General features: G+C 43.1%; 1 long non-coding RNA gene across 1 annotated transcript; it reads left to right on the top strand.

The window, feature by feature from the left end:
* Positions 1-387: 387 nt before the first annotated feature.
* Positions 388-12,008, top strand: LOC125944527 (uncharacterized). Its single transcript, XR_007466259.1, has 5 exons — positions 388-468; positions 2,023-2,085; positions 6,777-6,823; positions 7,817-7,868; positions 11,794-12,008. It is a non-coding gene; the product is annotated as an uncharacterized LOC125944527 (long non-coding RNA).
* The last annotated feature ends 241 nt before the right edge of the window (positions 12,009-12,249 follow it).

Here is a 12,249-nt window from a genome sequence, read left to right as displayed (position 1 = left end):
AACAGCAGTGAACAACTGCGCGGATTTGAATAGATGTTTCGTAGCAGTATGCGCGCTGACAACCGTGAACAACGCAGCATGCCAATATGGCTTCGGCGTGAGAAAAGCCATTGCTCACCTGTCAACGGCATCTTATTGAGAGCATCACAATGCCACGAGAGAAGATGCGTACGTCCAATGGTTAATAGCTTGCCTTATTGGAGAAGCTCTCGCGAGCACGTTTTCTGGAAATAAGGCGGCGACTACAAAGCGCCCAACTTCTCGGCCCATCTTGTGGTCGAAACAGCTGGTCGTGTCAGACATTCCTGGCCTCCGTACGGGGCCTCCCCTTTACCGCCTTATTTCGACGGCCAATGTCATCAGATTGCACGAACACCAGCAGGAGTATTTATACAGGTGACGCATACAAAACGCGAGCCACTTATTGCTGAAGCCAGTACTGCACCTTCACGGCCACATTCTCAAGAGGTAAGCTTTCTGGCCGGTGACGTGAACGGTGGTTCAGGGGTTATTCGCTCTCTTTCGTATGTGGCGCAGGGTGTGTAAACTGTTGCCCAAGAGGTAATTCTTCGCAGAAACGTTGACGAGGCTTTTTGCATACTTCCTATAACGTTGTTGCTCGCCCAGTTGCATTATGCCATGAGAATTTTGGAAACCATGTTTGATTTTAGGGAAACTAGTTTCACAACCGGAGGGACTCATCGAATAGAAAAAAATGCATTTAGTAACGGTCAAGCTTTAGCTCGAGGAAGTTTTGCGTGATGGTGCTACAGTACCATCTCGCTCAGTCGGCAAGACAACTTCCTTGTGTAAAATTTGGCCACTCACTCTGCCGTTTGCTTTTGCTGTTGTTGTTGATCGACGGCCGCCTGCGTTTTTGCGATAGAAGATGTCAAAGAACAAGGTGTGATCATCTATTTCTGTTCCATCTACGAAACTTTTTGAATATGAGAGAGCGTGTTGATTTCAAATAATAATTGAAAGATCCGAAATTCGCCAGCATTTTTACTTTGAAGAATTTACGCGATGCAGCTCGAACAAAGCATGTGGTTAGGTGAGTGGATTGTGCCCAAGAACGCTCACACGAACACAAAACAGAAAGTACGTGCAGCACATTCACATAAAAATTATTTTCAGCTCTACCACATTCTCTCTGTACTACCCGTACCTCACTTCTTTTGATCTTCTAAAATGAAGAGACTTTTAAGAAACCGTCCTCAACATGTTACGGTGGCACAGAAGAGAACGACCGTAGCATTCAGAGCCATAACTTTTCAGCGATATAGAACAATTTTGAACAATAGATAAAGCGGTGGGACAAGTCCGTCGCGTTTTGGGAGAGTACTCTGAGGGTAATTATTCTTTAGGAATGTACAAATAATTGCGTGAAGTAAAAAATAAATATTTATTTTCAGGTCTTCCTTAATGCACGTACATATTAACAAAGCGAGTGGAGGAACATCACGATTCATATGGCTGTTGCTACGAATCTACCTTATTGGTTCTTGTTATTCTGATCGTACATTTGAAAGCGAGTACCTCGGCTTAGGCAGTCTCGATCTGTTCAAGCAGCACATTGGGTTTCATTGGTCAGCTATCCGACCTAAGATCAGCTGCTACGTGACGATGTAACCTAACGGAGGCTTCACATCCGCCACCTTGGCCACCACTCATCTACGAGATAAATTTCATATACCTGCGCATAGATGACATAGAATGTGGAAAGATATGGCGCCGTCACCGTAGCTCAGCTGCCAGAGCACCGCACGCATCATAGGTAGGCGGCAGGTTTGCCTTTCAGAAGCGGCACGTTGTCTTTGCTACCTTGTTTACTTATATTTCATTTGGGATATCGCTTTATCGCATATGTAATTCTCAATTATATTTATTTGGCACTGCTCAATATGCAGGACAGATTTTTTCTAAGTACTAAGTCCTGTGAAGGTGCAAAAACGGACAATGTACTCTCCGGGCAAGACAACTTTTTCACTGATGATGATCACGTCTTTTTTTGCAGTTTAGGTAACATGAAACGTGCATGCTTGACCTGCCTTCTGCTGTTAACTTTCGCAGTGCTCACACTAGGTAAGTTTCGCGTCATAATATATTAAAATGTTATATTACTTGCATTCACACTTATATTTCGCAATTGGCTTACTCCTAAAGGAATCTGTACAAATAAACGCGATTTCATGTATTTACGTCTGCCATATTACGCAACATGTTTTGGCGTGGTTACAAACTAAGCAGTACTAGAAAGCTCAGTATTCTTTGACATTTAGTAGCGGAAAAAAGGGCACCGGTGACAAATCCGGGACAGCCCACCGGTGATAGGACTTCCAAAAAAGAAAAGTCCTTAGGTTTCACTAAGTAAAGCATGTTGGTGGCAAAAAGCATATCTAAATAATTACGGTGCAATAAGATACTGTAGATGCAATAGGAATGTATGGAGGTCGCAATTGCGAATATGCGCTTTACTATATTTACTTTCCTTGTTTTCGTGGTAAATATATACCAATGTTTGCTTACATTATTGCAGTAATTCACTCAAAAATGTTTTTCTCTTTCATCCTGCTGCAAACATGGAAATTTCGAATGCCATTTTTTATCGGCTGTTCTATGACACGTCACATTTTACAATTTCTGAGACGCGGAAAATATTTCGGCCATCAAACCAGACACCAGCAGCTCTAATACCAAATAAACGACGTGAGTGAAGCAAACTAGAAACGCTTTAATTATATGCCATGACGTATGGCAACCAAAAGAAGGAACGCTACTGTTCCAATTGAAGGCTGTGTAATGAAGAAGAAGAGCACACGGACAAGGCCAGCCAGATCGACTGTTAAATGCCTGCAGTGCAACCAGTAGGCCAGCCGGATCGCCAGTGCTTAGCACGAGTTGGAGCCGTTCGTGCAACCAGCTGTTCCTGCTCTGCGTCACCCGCCTTTCGATTACGAACAGACGCTACCATCTGAACTGTTCAGTACACCCCTTTACAATTGGTGGAAGGTGCTGGGTTTTCCGCCGTACTCGTGTGCCGTTGTTCCCGTCTTTTTTGGCGCTGTCTCTGAAGGCGCTGTCCTCTTCACTCCTTCGGAACTCTTCATAACCCGCAAAGATGTTCCCCTCCCTTTCGCCACGCTTGACATTTCAGCCGGTTTCAGCTCCATCGTTGTCTGCAATCCTCTTCCTACAGCCCTGAAGGCTCTTTGCGGCGAAACACTACCAGCCCGATGGTCGCAAGTGGCTCCTAGTTATCCCCAGGTCTTTGCGTTCCGACATGTGCGCGTCTTTCCATAATGACCCACAATGTGCACACGCCGGCGTTTTGAAGACGTATGAGCGCTTGCGGCAACGTTACTACTGGCAAGGAATGTTTACTTTTGTCCAAAAGTTTGTCCGCTCGTGCCCGCAATGCCAACGCCGCAAATCTCCGCCTCATCCGGCCCACGGTTTATTACAGCCGCTTCCGTGCCCTGCTCGTGCCTTCGACCGTGTGGGAATTGACCTGTACGGGCCGCTACCGCTAACACCTGCTGGCAAACGATGGCTTATTGTAGCGGTTGATCACCTTACACGCTATGCCGAAACCGCCGCTCTACCTGCAGCAACCGCCAGTGACGTTGCATCCTTTCTGCTCCATCGTTTCATTCTTCGTCATGGCCCGCCTCGGGACCTGCTGAGCGATAGAGGCCGCGTGTTTTTGTCGCAGGTGGTTGAAGCTCTGCTTGCTCAATGCCGCATAGTTCACCGGACCACTACGGCGTACCATCCTCAAACTAACGGGCTTACGGAGCGCTTCAATCGAACCCTTGGTGATATGCTCGCCATGTACGTTTCATCGGAGCATACAAACTGGGACATCATCCTCCCATTTGTCACGTACGCATATAATACGGCTACCCAAAGTACTACGGGATTTTCCCCGTACTTCCTCCTCTACGGTCGCGATCCTTCCCATACCATCGATACGGTTTTGCCTTATACACCAGACGCGTCAGAGTGTGCTCCCGTATCAGCCGTCGCCCGATACGCCGAGGAATGCCGTCAATTAGCTCGTCATTTCACCTCCGACGACCAACAGCGACAAAAAGACAACCGCGATGGTGACGCTACGATTCCGGACTTCGCTCCCGGCACACTTGTCTTGTTGTCCGTGCCTTATACCACGCCTGGACTTTCGACAAAACTTCTCTCGAAGTATGATGGACCATACCGCATCGTCGAACGCACCTCTCCGGTCAACTATGTCATAGAGCCGCTTACACCGACATCCGACAGGCGCCGCCGTGGACGGGATATTGTCCACGTTCACCGCCTGAAACCATTTTATGAACCACTCGTCTCCACGTCGTAAGTCGCCAGGATGGCTCCGCTTTTGCACCGGGGGTAATTGTAATGAAGAAGAAGAGCACACGGACAAGGCCAGCCAGATCGACTGTTAAATGCCTGCAGTGCAACCAGTAGGCCAGCCGGATCGCCAGTGCTTAGCACGAGTGGGAGCCGTTCGTGCAACCAGCTGTTCCTGCTCTGCGTCACCCGCCTTTCGATTACGAACATACGCTACCATCTGAACTGTTCAGTACACCCCTTTACAGCTGTAATAGATTTAGTCAAGTGATGGAGCTGCGACATTATTTATCGATTCTTTTACGCTAATAAAAAGTGTCCAAAACCCGTAAACGTGACTCTACTAGTCAAGCAGCTTGTCACACGCACGGCTTCTTTTTAGAGTTCTTATATTCCATCTGCGGTAGGGTAAGTGAGCTCTGTTACTTGATTAGCCTTAACAGAGAACTGCAGTAATTCAATTGCACTCTGAAGAATAGTAGAAGTTGCAGTGCTACAGTTTTGCTTTAGCGAGCACGGTTTGTGTAAATTCAGTAGGGCAGTTTTACTCGCTCGCCGATATTGCAAATGAGCGGTCCAGTTACAACTGCAACATCTGCATGGTTGATGCAGCTTCGCTGTTGCTTTTGAAAAAATAGTAAACGAAGCCTTGTTTCCGAAATACCGCGTGCTGAGATGTCAGATTATAAGAGGTTGTACGTATGCCTACTTAAGTGTCAAGGTTCATTACGAGCTCTCCTCTGCATTGTAGGTAGATCAATAAAACTAAAAGCGAACTTTAGATAAGCAAATCTTTACCACTCTCAATACGAAAGAAAGCTTATATTCTCGTTTGTTTTGTATCCTTCATCAAGTAAAAGTTTGCGCGCACCGTGTGAGATCGTTCATCTTCTTGCTAATGGGTGAAATCAACTTAAGTGCAGTGTAGTTGCATGGTTATGTTATGTAGGCATTCACAGGTAGTAGAGCAAGGTCAAGTAATATAGGAAGGGTTCACTTGTTCTCTTTGCTGCCTTCGCCGTACTTAAACAGAAGTTTTCCTTTACAATGATCATGCGACTAAAACCGCAGACGTTGCGTAAGCCTCGCATCAGTGAAAAACAATCATCGGGAATATAATTGAGCTCGCATTCTTGAAGTGCTAAATTCTGCTGCTTCTTTCCGAATAACTAATCCCTTCCTTCGGCACCGACGTTTATCTTCTAGTCTCTGCTGCAGTGAATACCACCACGAATGGTTTGACTTGAACAGTATATTCTACCATGAGCCCGTTAAGTCGTGTTACTCCGACATATTTCGCTACTTGGTTAAAAAAAACGGAAAGCAACAGCTGTACTGCGCTGTCGTCCAATCAATGCCGCATTAGGAGGACTATTTTTATGAACAGCACGACAATTTTGTCTAAGGAATATATGAGACATATCTGAAATGACTACGTTGCTCCCGACCTCAATCGAAGCTTCTGTTCAGGTTTTCAAAAAAAGGACCGATATTTTTAAAGAGTGACACAGAGTTAGAGGGAACAAAGTGTGCCAAGCAGTTAAAGAGAACATTCTTCAAAATAAACATGCCCTCACGAGATCGTGTAAGCGCCAAAACAGCAGCCTCTTCTGCCGTACGCTGCACCCGCGGCCTACCTATGGTGACGTCCAGGAACGCATTGCGTGACGCGCGTTATGCAGTGCAGATATATACAATTTGTATGGGTAGCGTGGCGTTGCAGTTCCCATTGCTCTTATCGGTACAACTGCGAATGTAAACTTTAGTGCGTGTATAGGCAACGGCAGAGCCTCGGACCGTCTACCACAGTGATCACAACGCAATACTGTGCAAGTATAGAGTCGTCTGTGCGAGTGTGAGTGTGTGCGTGTCATCAACGGCTACATTATCTAAAATAAAGGCTATGTAACTTAACGAAATGTCTCTTCATTCAAATTCAACGTTAAAAAAATACAATATTAAACAAGCAATCAAATCACATATGTATCGCATCCGGTCGCTCAGCATTTCATGGGTTCGTTGCGTGGTCGTTGGCTTTGGACTTGGTCTTTGATTCAGTTTGCATGGGTGAAAGCTTCGCGTTCAACCACGTTCTTTTAAGAAAGGCGCTTAGATTTTTTTCCCCAGCACACTTGCAGGTGAAGGCGATAAAGCCCACATCTTTTACAGCCACTGACTAAACGTTTTTCTAAAAAATTCTGACAAATTATTGAACTTACATACAACATTGTAGGTTGTTGTGACCAAACCAGCACCGTTTGACGGCATACTTAAAAAAACTGTAGAACCAATACAAAGCTCAACACTCGATGCGGTATGGTTATCTGATGAAGAAGCTAAGAATATTGGTTTTATAAGCTCTCTTAAAACTCATATTGGGACGTTAATTTAAGCATCACTGACTAAGTTATTCTGCACTTCAGCAGCCACCTATCAAGAGGATACAGAAATCACCGATGACACCGTAATAGTAAGTTTTTTTTGAGAGATATTGTGCAACGAAACCTTCGTGCCAAATTGGCATTTAAATAAAGTATATATCATTTTCATAAAAGTTTCAACTCATGTTACCTTCCTAATTAAATATTTATGAGCCTTGTGGCTTTGATCATTGCATGCAAATTAATACAAATTAATTATAACAATTATAATAAATTATACCAATTAATACATCGCAAGATGTATTAATTTGTTCCAGAAGTAAATGTCAGAAAGACGGACTGAATCAATAGATCAACTACGCAAACAGCTAATGTTCTCGTAACAGAAATGACGACTTTGTCGCCTTTTGGTACTAGTAATTATCATTTCACGGTAACAATGCGGGTTTAGGACTAGTTCACAGATTTCATTATCGTCCTACCCTCTACGAGCAGTTCATCACAGCAACAAATTATGCATCGCACCGTGTTTACCACTGTAGGACTTTGAGGTTCAAAGTATTTATTGAAGTCTTTTCATCGCACGTGCATCAATTGGAACCACTTTCCCGCTGGCGTTCTACCTGCTAATGACGGCTCCCCTTTTCGCGTATTTGGATAACATTCGTCATCGTATCGTTCTGGCGCCGGGTGCTTTTGTATTTTGGAATGTTCTTGTAAAACTAAATGCAATTGACAGACAATCAAACCAGAAAATCGCTTGGGAAAGTAATTGTTATGTTTGGTTGAAATGTTAAAACAATAACGTAAAAGAAAACAAAATTGGGCATTAGTTCTGGTTTTATTTCATTGAAAATTCTTAATATTTGCCGCTACTCATTTCATTCTAAGAGCGGCGGCGAATGTACTTGCGGGTAAGTAGCAGGCATTAGCAAATAAACATCAATCTGCTTAGGCCTGACAACACCAATAATTTCGTCCTTTTCAGCCTACAAATTCTTTAGTATTTTGTGCACTGCTACAGAGCACAATGCAGAAAAATATCCTCAATTTGTCGCATTTCTGTAAATTTATTTTTGCAGGATCCTGCAGCCAGAGTGGACGAGGCGGCCATGAGTGCACTTGAAAATCCAGGTAGAAAAGGCTATCTGCCTCTCCAGTTGTAGGCGTCTTATAATTGCAGAACCTTCTTCCTCCCTCCCACTTTCCGATTCCGTCCTCGGGTTCTCCTCGACACGTAAAAAGGCCTTTTCTCGATCGAGGATGAATAGCAAAGGGTTCTGTCAGTGGTAGGCATGTCAGCTCGCGGAAAACATGCTACGACGCAGCCATGTCCTAAAATTGCTGTCGAAATTCTGGTTCGTCAACAGATCACATACCTGAGCCTAGTTGAGCAGAGATATATAAGCTGATTGGTAAACGTTCATACTTACCAAATCAGTGCTGAATCATACCAGACGAAAGAAGCACATACGCTTGTATGCATGAATTTCTTAGTCATGCTCTCTGTTATAGCTTATTCGTTGAATATCAGCTTGAATGAGTAGAACGAACCGTTCCGTCACCTGCACGACGCTTTCCTAAGCTGCTGCGCGCGTTCCTCGCGATCCTCAAACGAGATCTCCTGAGCAAGAACAAGTGGCTGACCTAGAGGCAGCATGCAAAGCCAGCTCAAAGATCGTACTCAGTCGCGTTTAGAAAACGTCAAAGCGGTATCGCACCTGTGTATTTCACTTATATACAGCGAACAGAGTAATACGATGGCGATTTAGAATTGTGGTGGTATCGGAAGACACATACAAGCACATTAGGCCACACGAAAATTATCCATGTAAATTTGAATGGCAGCTCTTTAGCTTCGGCTGCAGATTTCGAACACGGGGTTGAGTCGCTTGCTCGTCACGTAAGCGAAGTGCAAGATGTAAATAAATGTACGCCATTTACAAGGCTTTCAAAATATATAGCTTATGTGGAATGAAATAATCCATGTTGTGATTGAAAATGTCCCAACTATAGTGACAATTCAATTATTCTTTGGACGACGTACAGCCTGGCAAGCACAAGTGAACTGTGATGTATGTATGAAGTATGTATGTATGTATGTATGTATGTATGTGTGTATGTGAAGTAAGTGTGATGTATGTATGAAGTATGTATGTATGAACTGTGTGATATGTATGAAGTTAAAGACCACGTAAAAAGTGACAGCGAGGAAAATAATACTCATTATGCTCAATATTCAAAACACTGCGCCAAGTTTCTGGAAAGGAACTAAAGTGGGTAGTGAGCTAACAAAAAAAAAGAGTTCATGGCCTTGCTCTTTCCACGTATAGCACCTAACTGGGGAACAGTCAGCGCAACTGATTGACTACACTCAATGGAAACTGAAGGGTGTTGAGAGATAATGAAGAAGAGAACCTAGGCGTGATATTTCTTACCTAGAGCACATAATTGGTGATCATGCAGTCAGAGCAAGTGATCGAGTATCATTAATATAAATTTAAGAGGGTTGTGAGCTAATGAAGAAGTGGAGCTGGACGTTATTTCCTGCGTAGAGAACTTAACTGGGGATGCATGAGCGCTACTGCTTGACTATATTCAAAAGAAACTCAAGTGAGTAGTGAGCTTATGAGGAAGAAGACCTGGAATGCTACTTCGTGAAGCAGATAACTGGGGATCACTCGGCGCAACTGATTAACTATACTCAAAAGAATATCAAGTGGTTTTTGAGCTAATGAGGAAGACCTGCGCGTACAATTTCCTACGTAGAGCATGTAACTAAGGATCACTCAGCGCAACTGATTGCCTACACTCTATAGAAACTCAAGGGGCTTGTGAGATAATGAAGAGGAGGACCTGGGCGTGCTATTTCTTACGTAGAGCACATAACTGGAGATCAGTCAGCGCAACTGATTTATCGTCATCTTCAGCCTTTATTTATGTCCACGGCAGCACGAAGGCTTCTCCCTGCCATCTCCAATTACCACTGTCTTGCGCTCGCTGATTCCAACTTGCACTTGCAAATTTCCTAGATTCGTCACCCCACCTTGTTTTCGGCCTTACACGGTAAGGTTAACACCTAACATTTTTCGTTCCATCGCTCTTTGTGCGGTCCTTTACTTGCTCTGGAGCTTCTTTGTTATCCTCCAAGTTTCTGCCCCATATGTTCGCATATGTAGAATGCAATCATTGTGCACTTTTCGATTTAACGACAGTGGTAAACTCCCAGTCAGGATTTGGTAATGCCTGCCGGATGCACTCCAGACCAATTTTATTCTTCTGCACATTTTTTTTCTTATGATCAGCATCCCCTGTGAGTAACTGACATAGATAAACACACTCTTTGCAAACTCTAGATGCTGACTGGCGATCCTGAATTCTTGTTCCTTTGCCAAGCTATTCAACATTATCTTTGTATTCTGCATATTCATCTTCAACCCCACTCTTACACTTTCTGTGTTAAGGACCTTAATCATTTCTTGTAATTGTTCCCCATTGTGGCTGAATAGCAACATAGGGATGATGTCACTGCAAACCGAAGGTTGCTGAGGTATTCACCGTTGATCCTCACTCCTAAGCCTTCCCAGTCTAAGAACTTGAATACTTCTTCTAAGCATGCAGTGAATAGCATTGGAGAGATTGTGTATCCTTGCCTGACCCCTTTCGTGATAAGTAACTTTCGACTTTTCTTGTGGACACCCAAAGTAGCTGTGGAATCCCTGTAGATATTTGACAAGATTTGCCTTGTAGATGTGCCAAGATCTTGGCAAATATCTCAGCACAATTTGAATATGCTCAATAGACGGAAACTAAGGCCAGGGTAGATGGTTAGAAAGGATGAATCAATATATCGATTTAGCAGCTGCTGAGTGAAATAATGTCGTGCGAGACGTGTATCACAGGGCATGTTTGCGCACCGATGCTAGTTAATCTGAAGGAGATTTCACAGACATCAAAGCTCGGAACAACATCGCGCTAAGAGAGCCTTTTGAACAAATCAGCACCCACGAAAACATTGAATGAACCTGAAGAGCTGAGAGCCACTATGAATGAACAGATGCATTTCATGTATCGCAGCGGACGTATAACCTTCTGCTGGAAAAAATGTGTAAGCTATGTATATACGTACATGCATATTTTAAAATAGAAATATGTATGTATGTATGCATGCATGTATGTATGTATGTATGTATGTATGTATGTATGTATGTATGTATGCATGCATGTGTCATGTTTTTAGTAACAATTATGGCCGAGTTCAACGATCAATTATTATTGGCCGCATGTCTACCATACAACCTGTGGTGTTTAAACACAATATTTTGTGATTACTGCAGGTAACATCGAAAGAAATTCATTGTGATTTGACCGCGCGTGTGGTAAAATACATATAAAAACAGGAAATAATTCATTTCTTACTTCAGAGCGAATGAATCTAACAGGCACGACGCGCAAATTGATATTAGCATCAAATGGTGGAATCACTGTTTAATAGTTCACCCTTTCTGAACTCCACGTTATCAAAAATATGGCAGGCTACAATAAATGAGCGATAGAGTGTCAGCCTTTTCGTTACAATTAAAAGAAAGTCACCTTAAGACGCCATCTCACCTTTACAGATTCAAATCCAACGTCCAAACACTTTTTACTCGAAGTAATATCCGCGGATTAATGTTTTTGACGATTACTTTCCGCTATTACAATGTGCTCTTTGTTTGTGTGGCATTAACATTTTGCTGTTTCTTTTTATAGTCAAGCAGAGCTGCCGCGCGTATTCAGGTTTTCTAGTTACTGTGAACTAGAAGGTGCCCTCTACAGTCAGTTTACAGTGGGACCTTTTTCTTTATTAATGTATAATACACATTTGTAACCTGAATTCTGTAGAAGAATAAAAAACTGAAAAGTCAAGGCAGATAAAAAGTGTCTGAAAATGTTGCTTTAGCTAATAGAAAAATACAGTAATGCTTTGCCCTGAGCTAACTTTGAGCTCCAGGTTGACGGCAAAATTTTTTCTCAAAAGAAAAAGCAAGCCTGCACAAATCTGAAACTATTGTTGCAGCCAAAGGCGACAAAGAAGAAGGCAGGTCCTTTGAAAACAGTCATCACTCAGCATTTCCGCCAAGTAGACGAGGAAAATCTCCACTTACCTGCAAAGGGCGAAGATGTTCACGGAATCGGCCGCTTCGAAGAATGTGATGCTCTCTTCGTAAACGACCATTAAAAGTTTTAGATGCAGAAATAAATCTGCTACTGTCTGGCGTGCTTTCTCAGATCAGTTTCAGATTTTCGTCCACAATTATAATGTTACTAGCAGCAATGGCTAATAGATTCTTATAAACACAAACGAAAACGACTGCATCAAGATGTTTAACAGCCTCTGATATAGAATTTGCCACAACATGTTCATTAAACCAATGATCTTGTGGTACATCAAGTTGTACTCTTTCGTTCAGCATTTCCTAAGACACGAACGCCCTCTGTTGAGAAATTATAATGTGAGATAGAGTATTCTTTC

This window comes from Dermacentor silvarum, chromosome 3 (genome assembly GCF_013339745.2).
Source record: "Dermacentor silvarum isolate Dsil-2018 chromosome 3, BIME_Dsil_1.4, whole genome shotgun sequence".
Lineage (NCBI taxonomy): Eukaryota > Metazoa > Arthropoda > Arachnida > Ixodida > Ixodidae > Dermacentor > Dermacentor silvarum.
Note: the sequence above shows the minus strand (reverse complement) of the source record. Positions and strands in the feature narration are given on the sequence as shown.